Consider the following 18,053-nt stretch of genomic DNA (forward strand, 5'->3'; position numbering starts at 1 on the left):
TTTGTTCAGCACAAACTCACTGACTGAATTCTGCTCTCTGGTGAATTCTCTCATTAGAAATGTCAAAGTGCAGATGTGCATGTGATGTAAGTGAGACATTAATTTCACAGCGTAAACAGCTTCAGTGATTATAATGAGAGTTTTTGAGAGTGCTTCAACTCTGGCTAGACGGAAGTCGATGATAATATTCTTTGATAATGTAAATGTTCTTTGCTCTCTTTCTGTAAAATTAAATTGTTATTATTAGTAACTTACAATGTTTTTATTAAATTCATGTTAAATACAGTAAGTCAGTCATATTAAAATATTTTATGACATGACACCCATATCTGGTACTTAAGTAAAAAGACAGGTTTCATGCATACTTTAGGCCATACTTTGCCTATTAAAGATCAACTAACATTTACTTACACACATTTGAGGATTGAGTTATTTCATGATATAGTTAACACTTTTGGAAATATTTTGCATTAATATATACAAGCATGAGAAGACCCCCCCCCCCCCCCCCCCCCCTTGTCAAGACTCAACCAGTTGAAACCTGATATATATGCATTCCTAAGAAAACCTCCTCAAACACATTAAAAGTGTATAAAAGAAGCCGACTAAAGCCATTTCTTGACACTATATCTTGCAGATAATTTGGCAGCAGAAAGAACCGCCACACAGTCTTCAACCTATTACAACTGGGTTGCTCAACAGGCCATTGATTTCAATCCAGGTTTCATAGAAACATCATCAGCGTGTTCCTCAACCGATATTCAGACTAACCCGTGGTGGAGGCTGGATCTGAGTTCTGTGCACAGAGTTAATAGAGTCATCATCACAAACAGACTAGACTGCTGTCCAGAGCGAATAGACGGAGCAGAGATTCGCATCGGAAACTCTCTTGAGAACAACGGCAACAACAATCCCATGTGAGACCCTCTTTCTGTGGCTTAATAACCATAAAAATCCCTGAAAACACATATGAAGAAAGACTAGAAGTCTAAATAATGGTTTATCTGTCTCTCTTTAGATGTGCTGTGGTTTCTAGCATTCCAGCTGGTGTTTCCTTCACCTACACATGTAACAATATGGAGGGTCAATATGTGAATCTGTTCATTCCTGGAGATTCAAAGTATCTTACTCTGTGTGAGGTGGAGGTCTATGGAGAAGGTGGGATCAACAAGCAGATTTAGTGTTTTAGGAAACTAATAACTGCTTCACAATAGTTTAAATTTTGCTATTTAGGGTTTTTCAAAATGTGAAACTTCAACAGTTTCATGCCCTCAGCCTAATTTCCTGCATAAAATGCATTTGTGTTTAACACTAAACCATGTCCATCCTTACAGCAAGTGAACCTGTATTTAATGCCATCTAGGTGGGTTTTTTAAACTTGGGATAGTTTTGTTCATGATTTTTGAGGATCACTACAATCTCTTAAGTGACAGATGCATTTGCAACAAATTGCTGTAGATACTGTGGTCACAATGCATTTTATGTGTTTTATTATTTGCATTTAGTGCTTTATTTTCCTTCATGTTCAATGCTCATGTGCACATTTAAATCCTTTTTTTCCCCAGAGGACCCTTGTGAAGATGAAACTGAGGTCCAGTTCGAGTCTGTCTGAACCTCCAGCTCCTGTCACAGGTGAGAGAGGGAAACACAGAAATCTCAAATCACATTGATAGCAGTTTTAAGAGATCTGATCATTTCAGGTTCAGTCGGTTCTTGGGGAACGAGGGATTTCTGACGTGAAGAAAGAGATGATGATGAGGGAACCTAAACTTTCTTCAAATCAGCTTTGATGTTCTTTATCTACTGTACATGCTGGAATGTTGATTACAATAAAGTTGAATGTGAACAATAAACCTGCTGATTCCTGATTGCTGCTTTGAAGCTGTTTGTATTGTATAAAGTGCAAGTACTTGACAATGAGGCGGTTAATTATTATTTTTACTGCAGTTCACTATTTTTATTTTCTTTGTTATATTTTCTTCTTTTTCATCTATTGTGTAGTCATTCGTATTAAGAAAAAGGACAAAAATTGCCATGTAAAAAGGTGCAGCCTCATAACTTTATAAAGTGCCAGAGGACTGCTAAGTGCTGACATTTTGATCTATTAATTCACACATAATCTTTGGAATGATAATATTTCTAACCACTAGATATCAGCAGCAGCATCTTTACTGATGCTGTGGAAAACCAGGAAGTTTAACAAGTTTTATTATTAATGATCAAATATTATGATACACTGTAAAATATGATATGATCAGTCAATATGTTTTATCCAATAGTTTAACTCATAATTTACCAATTTCGCTAAAAGAGTTTAAATGTCCTGTACAGCCAATTTGATTATACCAAAGACTATAGGATACATAAAAAATAAAAAATAAAGTTAAGTGTACAGATATTTCCTTCAGCTCAAAGCAAAGTGCAATATGTACATTGGGTAAAACCTCACAAAAAAAAACAAAAAAAATCAGAACATACTGACTTTTTCATTGTTTGGATTGGACAGATAAAAAAAAAAAAATCCACAAAAATAGAAATATTTAGGGGTAGTGTCTTGGTCTTTCCTGAGCCTAATTCCAAAGACTTTTCCTCTCTCCTTGAAACTTTTTATTTTCTTCAAAACAGTGATGGTCAGTAATGAAGTAAAGCTACTTAAGTGCAAGTATCTGTACTTTATGAGTGAGTGAGTGAAGTGACATACTGCCAAGTATGGTGACCCATACTCGGAATTCGTGCTCTGCATTTAACCCATCCAACGTGCACACACACAGCAGTGAACACACACACACAGCAGTGAACACACACACACACACACAGCAGTGAACACACACACACACACACACACACACACAGCAGTGAACACACACACACACACACACCGTGAACACACACCCGGAGCAGTGGGCAGCCATGCTGCGGCGCCCGGGGAGCAGTTGGGGGTTCGGTGCCTTGCTCAAGGGCACCTCAGTCGTGGTATTGAGGGTGGAGAGAGCGCTGGACATTCACTCCCCCCACCTACAATCCCTGCCGGCCCGAGACTCGAACCCGCAACCTTTGGATTACGAGTCCAACTCTCTAACCATTAGGCCACGACTGCCCTAATGGTTAGACTACTGGAGTAGTTTTATTTTGAGTAACTTTTACTTTTACTTCACCACATTCCAAAGCATATCGTTACTAATATATAATATTATATTAACATTATTATATTATTACATAATATATCACATGCTCCGAGGAGCAGAAGCGGTGTCTGATTCATGAACAAACTGATTCTTTTCAATGAACGTGTTAAATCGGTTCGCAAATCGCAACAAACGATTAATTCACGAATTGGAATGATCCGATTGCAGCTGTACTCGAGTCGACAACTCACTGATTCAAATGATCCGTTTAGAGCGAGTCTCCAGTGAACTGAACTCACTGATTCAAATGATCCGTTTAGAGCGAGTCTCCAGTGAACTGAATTCACTGATTCAAATGATCCGTTTAGAGCGAGTCTCCAGTGAACTGAACTCACTGATTCAAATGATCCGTTTAGAGCGAGTCTCCAGTGAACTGAACTCACTGATTCAAATGATCCGTTTAGAGCGAGTCTCCAGTGAACTGAACTCACTGATTCAAATGATCCGTTTAGAGCGAGTCTCCAGTGAACTGAACTCACTGATTCAAATGATCCGTTTAGAGCGAGTCTCCAGTGAACTGAACTCTCTGATTCAAATGATCCGTTTAGAGCGAGTTTCCAGTGAACTGAACTCTCTGATTCAAATGATCCGTTTAGAGCGAGTCTCCAGTGAACTGAACTCTGATTCAAATGATCCGTTTAGAGCGAGTCTCCAGTGAACTGAACTCACTGATTCAAATGATCCGTTTAGAGCGAGTCTCCAGTGAACTGAACTCACTGATTCAAATGATCCGTTTAGAGCGAGTTTCCAGTGAACTGAACTCACTGATTCAAATGATCCGTTTAGAGCGAGTCTCCAGTGAACTGAACTCACTGATTCAAATGATCCGTTTAGAGCGAGTCTCCAGTGAACTGAACTCACTGATTCAAATGATCCGTTTAGAGCGAGTCTCCAGTGAACTGAACTCACTGATTCAAATGATCCGTTTAGAACGAGTCTCCAGTGAACTGAACTCACTGATTCAAATGATCCGTTTAGAGCGAGTCTCCAGTGAACTGAACTCACTGATTCAAATGATCCGTTTAGAGCGAGTCTCCAGTGAACTGAACTCACTGATTCAAATGATCCGTTTAGAGCGAGTCTCCAGTGAACTGAACTCACTGATTCAAATGATCCGTTTAGAGCGAGTCTCCAGTGAACTGAACTCATTGATTCAAATGATCCGTTTAGAGCGAGTCTCCAGTGAACTGAACTCACTGATTCAAATGATCCGTTTAGAGCGAGTCTCCAGTGAACTGAACTCACTGATTCAAATGATCCGTTTAAAGCGAGTCTCCAGTGAACTGAACTCACTGATTCAAATGATCCGTTTAGAGCGAGTCTCCAGTGAACTGAACTCACTGATTCAAATGATCCGTTTAGAGCGAGTCTCCAGTGAACTCAACTCACTGATTCAAATGATCCGTTTAGAGCGAGTCTCCAGTGAACTGAACTCACTGATTCAAATGATCCGTTTAAAGCGAGTCTCCAGTGAACTGAACTCACTGATTCAAATGATCCGTTTAGAGCGAGTCTCCAGTGAACTGAACTCACTGATTCAAATGATCCGTTTAGAGCGAGTCTCCAGTGAACTGAACTCAAGTGAGAACTGGGAGATCTTGTGAGCGAGCGCGCACGCGCAACTGATGCTGCGAAAAGTAAATTACTAATGTCGAATTTTAGGATTAATTATTGTAACTGAAAATCATATTTATGTGAAAACTGTCAGTTGTTTGTGGACTAAATCTGCTGTTTAAGCCCACTGAAAAGCTTGAATGCAGACAGATCAGTGTCTCTATGTTTTAGGAAAAAGAAATATTAAAATAACACAGATTAAGAAAATAAATAATGCACATTCGTCTGCATGACGTCTGTTTTTATCACCAGTATACATTTTTATATTGTTTGGATCAACTAGCCGAGTAGACAAAGGTTTATTCATAACCATACTGAAAATAAGTAAATATTGTTAGCTGATGCTAACTGTCTAGCTAACAAGCTTGAGGAAATTTTTAGACATAAAGTCCAAATATTTTTATTCAACCACCTAGATAGATTACATCTGAGGGAAAAAGAAAGGATTTGATGTTCAGAACATGGTAACTAATTATCAAAGTGGGAAGTGATTCCCTCAAGGGGCATTTGGCCAGGGGTGTTTTTACACCCCAGATAAGGTTTGTGAAGAAAAAAAAAAATCATAATGAAAATATAATTATATTTTCCTAATCCCAGGTATTTTGAGCCTCTGTGTGAGGTGGAGGTCTATGGAGAAGGTGTGATCAAACAAGCAGATTTAGTGTTTTGGGAAACTATTAACGGCTCCACAATAGTTGCAATTTGGCTATTTGTGGTTTTTCAAGGTGTAACTTCAACAGTTGCATGCTCTCAGCTTTCAATAATTTACTGCATAAAACACATTTGCAGGTGAACTATTTGACTATTGCAGGTGAACCTGTATTTAATGTCATCTAGGTAATCTGCTCATTTCAGCTTTAATCTGTTCTGGCAGAACGAGGGATTTCTGATATGAAGAAAGATGATGATGATGATGATGATGATGATGATGATGATGGGAAAACCTAAACTCTTCAGATCAGCTTTGATGTTCTTCATTTACATGCGGGAATTTTCTCTGCGTTAGTTTAAGAAAAATGTCAATTCTTAAAACTTTATAAACTGTAATGTGCAGCTTCCGGTCGCTCAAGCAGAGTAGTTTTATGATGGATGCATACTTTATCGGATACAGAAACAGGGGTACCATTCACTGCAATTATACAGATTGGAACAGACAGGACAATGTGGAATATAACTCTTGTCTGAAAGAGATGGCAGACAAACCCTAACTAGGATGCCCTGAGGGTGAGTAAATCTTTGGCTAATTTGAATTTTTGGGTGAACTATCCCTTTAAGAAAGATAAAGGGAGGGGGATGGGGGACAGAGAGAGGGAGAAAAAGAGGGAGAGAAGGCCGAGCCCAAAGAAGAGAGTGCCAGCAAAGAAAAGAGGCAGCAAAGAGAAAGAGACAGAGCAACAGTTGCAATCTTATTTTATCCCTTCCTTGACCATGTGACTAAAAACCAATTCAAACGGACCAATCAGCAGATTGCAGCTCCAGTCACTGTGCAAAAGATGTGACAATTAGCAGACACATCTTGGCCTACAGCCATTGATCGATATCAGCACCCATGTGCCTTCAGGAATGCCAGATGGACCTTTTGTTTCTCTAGATGGGTTTGGGAAAGGAAAGCAGAAGTCTTTGATAATTTCACTCCTTACACATGATGTTGTTTGGAATGATAACATTTCTAACCACTAGATGTCAGCAGCAGCATCTTTACTGATGCAATGAAAAACAAGCAAGTTCAACAACATTTGTGTTATTAATGATAAAATATTACATGGTACACTAAAATATATGATCAGTCAACATTCACCAGATGTTGTGACAAGTTCGTGTTGTAACGAATCACACAACAACGAATCAAGTTTAAGAGCCAATCTGCAGAGAGACAAAAACTGATGCCAAAGAATCATAAGTGGAAATCGGTGAATAAAAGAGTAAAGAGTATTGACAGGAAATAGAGGAAAATGGCGACGTGGTGAGTTGAAGCGAGTGCTGCTACCAATAGAGCCACGAGGCGCACTAAGATGGTGCCAAGGGAAGCTGTATTGTGAGAGACGTTGTTTTCTTTTGTGCACAATTTAGCTTTCGGTTTCTCAAAATTATATGCGTAGGTGCTGAACGACCTTGTTATTTATGCCTTGCTAAATCATACTAAAAAAGATAATTATCCACCCTTCTAGGGATTTTGTGATTATATCGATGAAAAGCTTAGTCTAAATGATCGTGATCGTTGATGAGCTACTTTTTCAGAAAGAAAAATGAAGGCAAGCGTTGGAAACTCGAGGGAGAATCTACAGAAACCCACACCGGAATGCACTCCACCGACAGCCAAGCAAAAAAATAAAAGTAATAAAAAAAAACAAAGTGGAAACACCTGAGACAGTTTTTAACAGAGCCCTTCCAGCTGCAATCAACAATGGAAAATGTCTGTTGAGAATGCTGTGAAAGAAATTAAAGAACAAGTGACTGGCATAAATGGCAGATTGGATACGGCGGAGGAAAAATGATCAATGATAAATGTGGAAAATAAGACGCTGTGAAACAGGGTGAATGAACTTCAGTCCTAACAAAGACACTGGAATTTTTAAATATCTGGAATACCGGAATATGACGACGAGAATGTCAAGATGACTGTAATTGATCTTCTTTCATGCATTTTGTGGATACTCTGCAAAACTTGGATGCTGCTCACTGTTTGGGTCCCAGACAGAAAAAGGGTTTCGCTTCCTCACAACCAAGCCACAAACTCAGAGGTTCTCAAACAAGAGAACATAACTGAGGACCTGACACAATATATGAAACATACAAGAGCCAAGTTATGGCCACCGGTGGAAGAAGCCAGACGACAGAAGAAGATCGCTGGATTCAAAGAGCCCTTTGCCATCATAGACTGGTAGAAGAATTTCAGTAGAGGACCTGATTTAAGGTGATGATCAGTCAGTTCTTGTAAAAGTCTTCATCTGTAAACTTTACTAAAGGACATGCAGTTTGTTCTGTGAATGTTGAAGCAGAGTTACTAATTTTACTATTTGTTTCACTTTAGTTGTTTAGTGTGTTGTACAGTAAAAATAAGGGATTCAAAAATAAATGAGGGGGAAGTTAATAACGGTAGGTTTACACACCATAGACGTCACCATCCCATAGTTTAAATAATTGTGAAAATCCCCTAACTTTAATTTTTATATATATATTATATATTTATATATAATATTTTATCTAAAACTCCTGGAGGTCCTGGTCCTGACGGCTTGCCATTTAAATGGTATAGAACTTTTTGGAAAGCTCTAAGAGATTTGATTTTCACTTTATTTGAAGACTGTTTAAGTTCTGATGAATTAATAGAATCTATGAAACAAGGTCTTCTTAGACTTTTGCCAAAACCAAGAAAAGAGAATTGTTACATTGAAAATGCACTCGCTCTCTTAAATTCTGATTATAAATTGTTAACTTCTCTATTTGCAAAAAGATTAAAACCCTGTCTGGAAGATATTATTTAAATAACACAATCAGGTTTTATTAAGGGGGGACATATTTCTAATAATATGTACATCTTGTATCGGATACGATGGACTATTCTGATCTTATTGAAGAAGGTGCCATTATTTTGTTCCTAGACTTCTATGAGGCATTTGACTCTATTGAGCATGAATTTATATATACATACAGCCTTTGATAAATTTTGATTTGAGTTCAAATTTAAAAATATTCTCAGAACTATACATAAATGTATAAACCTCACAAATGTATTTTATGGAATAATCAATATGTTCTGTATCAAAAACAGGTCAATGGAAAATAATATTTCAAAATTTATAGACACTGGTGGGACTCTGATTAGTTATTAAAAATCAAAGAGTTTTTGAGGCATATCATATCATATAATTAAGGGCATATCACCTAAGCTTCTACAGCTTATTAAATCATGCCTACAGTACTCTAATTTAAAGGAAGAAATCCCCCGTTCTTTGCTAGATGGGATTGTGCAATTTAAAAAAATAATAATAATATACATATCAGAAGAACATTACTCTCAATGAGGAGTATTGCCCCTAAAGCATTCATGGAAACAGATTTATCATTCCTTATCTTTGTGTAACATATGGTCTGTTCATAATAATTTAGTAATAAGATCAAATACATTCATACTAAAATCCTTCAAAATTTTTACCCCTGTAAATTATTTTAATTTTAATTTTTTTATGGATAAGTTTAAGTTTATGGATATTCATCAAGAAAGCAGTTTTTTGTGGATCTGAAAATTAATCAGTGCTTTATTTGTTCTTTAGATGTCCCTTCGCAGTATAATTTTGGACTGAGATTTCAATTTTGATTTTACATCCTTTAATAACCTCATTGATATTATGAAAGAAGATGGTCCTGTTTTTGTTCATTAACACTGGCTCTGTTCTTTTAAATAATGCTGTTAAAATCCTGTGCTTGCTATGAAAAGGTCATATTCACAAGTCTAAAGTTACAGCTGCTAAACCAAGTTTTATTAAGACCACCATCTTCAGTTGGATTGCACAAAACTGTCTTTTTAAAATAATGTGGTCTGTTCTTCCAGTTGAAATTGAACAAGAAAGCATCCACCTCTTTTATGACCAATTGTGGAAAGTCTAATACAAGAGCCGTATACACTAAATGTGACAACCCTTCAGTTTTGGATAATAATATTATTTTTAGTGAAATATCTCTCATTAACCATGAATTCATTTTTTGTTTAATTTTCTTAATTATTGGTTAAATTCAGATTATTTCTCTCCTTTTGATCTTTACAGATCTTAATACCTAAACAATCTACCATCTCCTTTACTGGAATACCAAGTATGTTATTATAATGACATATTTTCAAAGGGAATAACACACACACACACACACACACACACACATATATATATATATATATATATATGTGTGTGTGTGTGTGTGTGTGTGTGTGTGTGCGTGCTTCTACACTTTACAATAGTAATTTTGTCCTTTTGGCAATTTTGCAGTAATTAAATGACTGCTATTGCTAACATTTGCTAGCAGTCTAATGTTTAACTAAGTAAACAAATACAAAACTACAATAGTCTATTTACAGATGTAAATAAAAAGTGTGAGCACTTGAAGTCCTGAACGGGACAGTTTCGCCTCTCTGCTCCACCTGGTTGATTCCACTCCATTCTCGAGTCTCGCATAACCGATTCATGATGTATTATTTTTATTTGTTTTTTTTTAAATAAATATTATTGAATGGCGAATTTGGAAATAATCACTTTAGTACATTCGGCAGGCAACAAAAACAACAAGAATATGTAGGGCAGTGGGCCAAATTGGAATTCTCCCGGTGGCCAGTCCGTCCTGCACATGATCCATAATCATAACATCATCTGTGACGTGAGTACCCATCACTTTTTACTTATTTATGATTTTCACCACTAGATGGTCTCAATATACTGTTACAATATTTTTACAAGACAACTTATTCATTCTTATAATGTTGATTCATTAAGAAGCTGTTTTTAAGCAACAGTGTTTAGACTGAAAATAATGGGTAGGTTATAAACAGAACCTCTTCATGCATTAGCAAACAAAATATATATAGTTAATGTTTTCCCCGTTTAGTTCTCCTAAAGCAAGGCTATTTTAAATAAAGACTGATAATTCACTTTACATTTACTTTGTATTAAAGTATATAAACATAAATATACACGTCTTATTTGGGAACATATCATTTGAATAGTTATGCATAAAACACAATTCTTTTGAAAAACAATGCAGAGCAAAAGCACTTCATGTGAATGTGTATAAATGATGTTATTTAGTCAGGTTGATTTGCTATTCTGTCTATTGTTTTAGTCATTTCTTCCATGGCATTCTGTAACTGAACCATTTCTATCCACATCTGATCAAGTGTTATTCTAACTGGCAGAACTCTGACTAAATGGGCTCCAATCAAACATGACGTTTGAGACTGTATCTGCGCAGCCAGTACACTAATGTCATATATCTGTATGAAGCGCACTAATTCACTGGCAGATGAAACATATTTATTTAAATACCCAACATCACGCTCTGGGTAACTGAGGTCTCTCAATATTTCATGAACATGCTGGCTGATCTCATTCATCTTGTCCATCATAGGGCTGACTTTACACTGAAATCTCCTCAGTTCAGCTTCAGTGTCTTGTATTAACTTGGCCTGCAGGCTCATGATCTTCTTGTTCCAGATTTGATCAGCGATTGTAGCGCCTGAAAGCACAACTACTCCTGCTCCTGTGATAAGAGCAGAAATGCTCCGATGAACTGGAGCTAAAACTAACCCCAAACCCATCATCAAGCCTCCAGCTACTTCAGCATATGTTGAATTTGTAAATGCTCCTGTAGCACGTCTGAAATCTTCTTCAAATGTCCCGATGATAAGATGCAATCTCTGCAAGCATTGCTGGACTAGAGAGAAAAAGCCTGGGGATCTTTGGCAGGCGACCCTTACGAATTATTCAAGTTTGCTATTAGTATAGGCCTACTTATTTTAAACTAAAAAAAGGAAAGTTTACTTTTAGTTTACTTTTTATGTACTTCTCAGAAATATACTTAAATGACATTTAAGTATACTTGACTTATACTTAGAAAAAGTCTAAATATATTTGAGCTATACTTGTGCTCCTAGAATCCATGTTTTCATTGTTATATGGTAGGGGGCGCTAGTACACATCTTCTGTACTGAATTTCCAAAATACAGACGACTGTATTATTTTTCTGCAAGAACCTACAAATAAAAAACTACAAAATTTATGTGGATGCCATTTATAAACCTGTTAGATTTTGATGTTTTATTTTTGAGATCAATAACAATGTAACTGTCACAGCTTCACCAGTCACACCAGCCACTTACACCCGATCACAGTCACCTGATTACTAATTACTGACATCTGATCCCACTTACTTAGCACTATATCAGTCCACTCATCTCAGTCCCTTGTTGGCTGGTCTCAAGGTTGCATACCTTACCTCAAGCTATACTCACCGCTCTGGATCTCCTTGAGTCTGCGTCCCACTCCTGCCTGCAGCACCTACCTAGAAAGAAAAGCTAATGACTGTTGATTCCTCAGTTTTATGAGCTTCTTCTGAGCTTCAGAACTTACCATTCTGTCTTCCTCTTAAGTTTTGTTTAAATAAAGTAGCTCTGAACCGTTCATCCTGTGTATGCCTCTCTCTACCCAGTTGTGATAGTAATAGCTAAGCATTTTTTTTATATAGTGTTTAGGATTCTGGGAACACAAATAAAACTACCCACTAAACTTTATAATAATGTTTTAACAATGTTGTCACTAAACAATTTTTAGAATGTTTTTAGAGAATGTCATCCTGTCATTTGAGACAACATTCTGGGAACACAAATAAAACTACCTGCTAAAAACATTGCTAGAACAATGCATGTTAATGTTCTTAGAACATTTTTAGAACAAAAAAAAAATCTAGCTGGGGAACTGACCCCGACTGAGCCTGGTTAGTCATGCAAGAAAGAAAAAAGATCAAATCATTGCTTTTGTGCAATATGTGTGGAAAGCGAAGGCTGTGAAAATAAAAAGGGTTTTCTTCACACAGTATACCACAATTGCATAACTACATTGTCTTGCAAGAAAAATACAAAATCATTGTTTTGTGCAATATGTTTGTAAAGCAAAATTTGTGAAAGTACAAAAAAATAAAATAAAATAATAATAGTAATAATAATTTAGTTTACACACTGATGCTGAATAAATTTGGACAACAGTGCTAAGACTGAACCAAGACAGAAAGGCAATAACTATGAAAATGATAATATACTTTTTTAATAGCTTTGTCAAAAGCACTTAAATTCAGCTATTACTGAAACTGTCTTTTATTTTTGAATGATGACTGAAATGCATGTTTGACGTCTTGAAAAGGCTACACAGTGTACATTGTGCCAATATTATGTTAACTGAGCACAAGGAAATAATGAACATTTCTAATTGTACATGATGCATCATTTATGGGGACAATTCAGATTCTGCTTTAAAGCAGCTCTTGAAGACAATGTTGTCATTGTTCAGATCAAGTGAGTTCAGTATTGGTTCAGTTCAAATCCATAACACTGTGAATTTCATCAAATTTTTAGAGAAGTTCATTTCAGCTATGAAGCAAAAGGCAGCTTTGGAAACAGCCAGGGTGTAGAAATGTGAACTTGAGATTGCACATGGACATTAGATGGACCAACCTTACATATACCCTCTTAAAGAGCACAATCTACTGCATTATGATGAAGGATTTTCTTTTATTTTTTTATTTTTGAAATGAAATTTATCACTGTATAAAAACTTTTTTAAATGCTTTAAAAAAGTAAACATATGGGACAACATTAGAAAATATTGAAAGTACAAGGAGAAAAGGTCAGGTCACTTGCCTTTTAGTGTTTTAACTTTTCCTTTAAAACACAGTTAAGTAGATTTACATTAAATAGTTTCAAGTTAGGTGCACATCCAAGCATAAATGCTCCAGATAAATTATTTGTTAATAAAGTATTTATTTTCACAAATCACTGTTAATTTTAATAGAAAAGCAAGCATACTGTAAGCATGATTTGACATGGTAGCTAATACGATAATAATTGCCTTACCCAATGCAGAAAAATCCAGCATTTCGACCAGGCCTGGTCCCAAAATCAAATCATTGAGGGTGATTCTGAAATATGTGAGGTGATTTGTATTGTGGTGAAGCTCGTCCTAATCTAGTCTTGAGGTCATGAATACATGAATTAACATTTCTGCATTTGACATTGAGAGCATGTCATAATTTAGTGATACTTTTAAGGTGGAAAAATACAGTTTCACAAATGCTAGACATGGTTTTCAAAATAAAGATTGTTATCGGATAGCACACTTAACTGGCAACAAAAACTTGACAGAACATCCATCAAATGTTAGATAGTATTCTATGTTATTATGTGTGGAGGTTTTTGGTCTAATAATTAACACCTCTGCTTTATGTTAATTTTGTGAATTGGTAAGAGAGGATATGAGGCACCAAAAATTGATTATTGGTATTTTATTATCATAAAATACCACCCCCCTCCCATAACTGGACACCTGTTTGGACATCTGTTTTGTACACCCCCACCCGTCTAAGTGACCATCTGTTTCATCCACGCCGGTGATCTTAAGGAATTTATGACAATAAGTGTGTGGGGCCAACTTTATGTGGTTTAAACTTTAAATGGTGAAATTGTGTTAAATGGGATAAAGGGAGATTATTATTAAAGCGTTTTCACATACACATCAAGAAAAAAGATCAAACATATGCGTAAAATGTACAACGCCTGTTTTTTCCCTACAAGTCCCTTTTTCCCTAGTGTTGTTAAAACAGTTTTAGGAAAAACGTAGAAACTAAAACAAAAAAAGCATTAGATACGCTAGTTTTTCTATCATTAGAATTTAAAACTAGTTAGTTTGACAAAGTTAAAAAGAAGAAGAGGTGAGCGCATTCGTTTATCTATAACAAAAAAGAATCGGAAGCGTTTGTTAAAACAATAAGATATATTTATCAAAATCTATGTCGTACTTTTAAAAAAAGTTTGAATTTATAACAGATACAAAGTTAAATAATATAGAATTGTTTTATCTTACCATGGTGTGAAATAAAAATATCAGACCGTTAAAACAATAGTATAAGATACTTGTAAAAATCTTGTAACATTTTAAAATTTGCTTCACAAATACTGTACATGTGCAAAGAAAGATATTTGAGTCAGCAGCTGGTTGGGGAACAGTGCAGGATGATTTGTAGTGCATGAGCATATAAACATACATATATTGCTGAGTCTTTTGTGGGATTGTGCACACGCATCAGTGTGTGTAAGTGTCCATAGTGCACATAGAGGAGAGTGTGTTACTACAGGTGGTTTGTACAGGCCCACTCACCTGTGTGTAGCACACTTTGAATTGCACAAAAAATAAAAATAAAATAAATAAAAAAAATTAAAGTTCCATACAGTTTTTCAGAGGGGGGCGGGGTGGTTTGAGTTCAGGGCTCTCACAGCCTGGGGGAAAAAGCTGTTGAGCAGTCTGGCGGAGCAGGCTCTGATGCTCCGGTACCGTCTTCCTGATGGTAGGAGCTGGAAGAGACTGTGGGAGGGATGGGTGGAGTCCTTCACGATGCTGTTGGTTTTGCTGGAGCATCGTGTAAGGAAGATGTCCAGGATGGAGGGGAGAGGGGCACCGATGATCTTTGCAGCTGTGTTCACTGTCCGCTGGAGGGTCTTGCGGTCAGCAGCACTGCAGTTCCCGTACCAGACAGTGATGTAGCTGGTCAGCACTCTCTCAATGGTGCCTCTGTAGAATGTGGTGAGGATGGGTGGAGGGAGACTTGCTCTTTTCAGCCGGCGGAGAAAGTGTAGGCGCTGTTGTGCCTTTTTGGAGAGTGACATGGTCTTGGTGGTCCAGGTGAGATCCTCTGTGATGTGCACCCCCAGGAATTTAGTCAACGGAGTTTCTTCGGAAGTTTGTGCCACACCATTCAGCCAGCTGTGCCACTTCCTCTCTGTAGTGCGTTTCATCATTGTTGCTGATGAGACCTACCACTGTTGTGTCATCAGCAAACTTGATGATGTGGTTGGAGCTGAACTTGGCAGTGCAGTCGTGGGTCAGCAGTGTGAAGAGCAGCGGGCTGAGCACACAGCCTTGTGGGGCACCTGTGCTCAGTGTTGTAGTGCTCGAGGTGTTGTTGCCGACACGGACTGACTGAGGTCTTCCAGTTAGAAAGTCCAGGATCCAGTTACAAAGGGAATTGTTAAGGCCCAGCAGGTTTAGCTTATTTATGAGATGTTGTGGGATTATTGTGTTGAATGCCGAGCTGAAGTCAATGAACAGCATTCTAACATAGGAGTCTTTATTTTCTAGGTGGGTAAGAGCCAGGTGGAGGGTGGAGGAAATTGCATCGTCCGTAGAGCGGTTTGGACGGTATGCAAACTGGAGCGGGTCAAGTGTGTTGGGGAGGCTGGTTTTGATGTTATGCATGACTAGCCTCTCAAAGCACTTCATCATGATTGGAGTCAGTGCTATGGGACGGTAGTCATTGAGACAGGACACAGGTGATTTCTTTGGTACCGGTATGATTGTTGTGGATTTGAGACATGTGGGGACGACTGCCTGGCTCAGCGAGGTGTTGAAGAAATATGTTAGGACATCTGTCAGCTGTGCAGCACAGTCTCTCAGAACACGGCCAGGTACAGCCTTGCGTGGGTTAATCCTAGATAGGGTCTTCCTTACGTCGGCTGGAGACAGACAGAGCGCCCGGTCATTGGGAGGTGTGGGCAGTTTTTGTGCAGGTGTGTCATTCTGCATTTCAAACCGTGAATAAAAGTGGTTGAGTGCATCGGGGAGGGATGTGTCCTCATCACAGGCCTGTGGCGGGGGCTTGTAGTCAGTGATGGTCTGAATGGCTTGCCACAGGCTCCGTGTGTCTCTGCTGTCTGTGAAGTGGTTGTTGATTTTTTGGGCATATGACCGTTTTGCTTTTTTGATGCCACAGGACAGATTGGCTCTTGCTGTTTTGAGGGCTGCTTTATCTCCTGATCTGAATGCTTCATCTCTGGCCTTTAGCAGCCCACGAACCTCTGCTGTCATCCATGGCTTCTGGTTTGCACGTGTGGTGATGGTCTTGGTGACTGTCACATCATCAGTGCACTTTTTGATGTAAGCAGTCACAGTTTCAGTGTACTCATTCAGGTCTGTGTGGTTGTTGTAGGTGGCTGCCTCTTTAAACATGTTCCAGTCTGTGTCCTGGAAGCAGTCCTGCAGTGCTGAGGTGGCATTGTCTGGCCATACTGTGATCTGCTTTTGAACCGGTTTGGTGAGTTTGAGAAGTGGGACAGTACCCTTAAAAGGACATCTTTGTATTTCTTTCTTTCTTTCTTTCTTTCTTTCTTTCTTTCTTTCTTTCTTTCTTTCTTTCTTTCTTTCTTTCCTTATGTTTTATAATCACATATAATAATAATATAATCATAAAGCATATTAAGCAAAAAGGTATGATTAAAAATAAAACCTGTCAATTAGACAAGGGTTAACTGAAAAAAAAAAACAGGTATAACACTAGACATTCTGCCCCCCCCCCCCCCCCACTTTTGAAATGATGGCTACGCCCCTGATAAATAGGTTCAATAGGGCACACATCCTTTGACCAGTTAGTGAACTTCTGCTTAAACCTTTGACAGAGTTCACACACGCAGGTGCACGTCATAAAATGGTAACAATGTCCTTTGATCGTTGAATATCTTAGAAAGATGATCTGTTTTGATCAATGAACTTTTTACCTCACATTCTAACAAAGTTTACGACCCCCTCAAAAACTCAATAGATTGCAAATGAGTTGAATCCCAGAAACTTTAGATATTTTACAACAGTCCTCTTGATCAGATAAGTACGTTTCACTGGTCATAGGGCCAGATGCACAGCGACCTTTCTCATTTCGTCGCTCTGCGTGAGACAAAATATTTACATTTCGTAAGATGTTGTAAAAAAAAATAAAGTTTACCCGTCTAATTACGACTGAAAATCCAAAACATTTGCTTTCATTTTAGTTTGTTCTCGCACATGTGTATTTTAACTGATATAGCACACTAGAAGTTTTAAAATGGACAAAATCAAAGAGTAAATAAAAGGTATTAAGCGTGAATAACTAAAATTAAATAAAACAACATTTTCCTGTGGGTTAGAGTTGAATGTTTAAAAGAAAACTTGTGTAACCTAATTTTAAAAGCGAAAAAATTCTGGGGTATATAGCACTGCAGAAGTCTTAAGCTTGACAAAAATCAAAGGGTAAATAAAGGACTTATGACACTTAAATAAAATAAGACAAAACAAACAATATATCTTATTGTTTTAGATAAACGAACGCGCTCACCTCTTCTTCTTTTTAACTTTGTCAGACTAACTAGTTTTAAATTCTAATGATAGAAAAACTAGCGTATCTAAAGCTTTTTTTGTTTTAGTTTCTACGTTTTTCCTGAAACTGTTTTAACAACACTAGCACGTCTTGACTTGTACGGAAAAAACAGGCGTTGTACGTTTTACGTACATCTTTTTTCATGATATGTATGTGAAAACACTTTAATAAAAATCTCCCTTTATCCCGATAAGTATAATTTCAACCATGCCACTGCAATTCCACTAATGCCAAAATAGTTTGAGGTTATTCAAAATAATTTTGTGGTTGATAGTGTTAATTGCAACATACTGATTACATTCATACAAGAATGTTCCAAAT

The sequence above is a fragment of the Barbus barbus genome, assembly GCF_936440315.1.
Source record: "Barbus barbus genome assembly, chromosome: 1".
Lineage (NCBI taxonomy): Eukaryota > Metazoa > Chordata > Actinopteri > Cypriniformes > Cyprinidae > Barbus > Barbus barbus.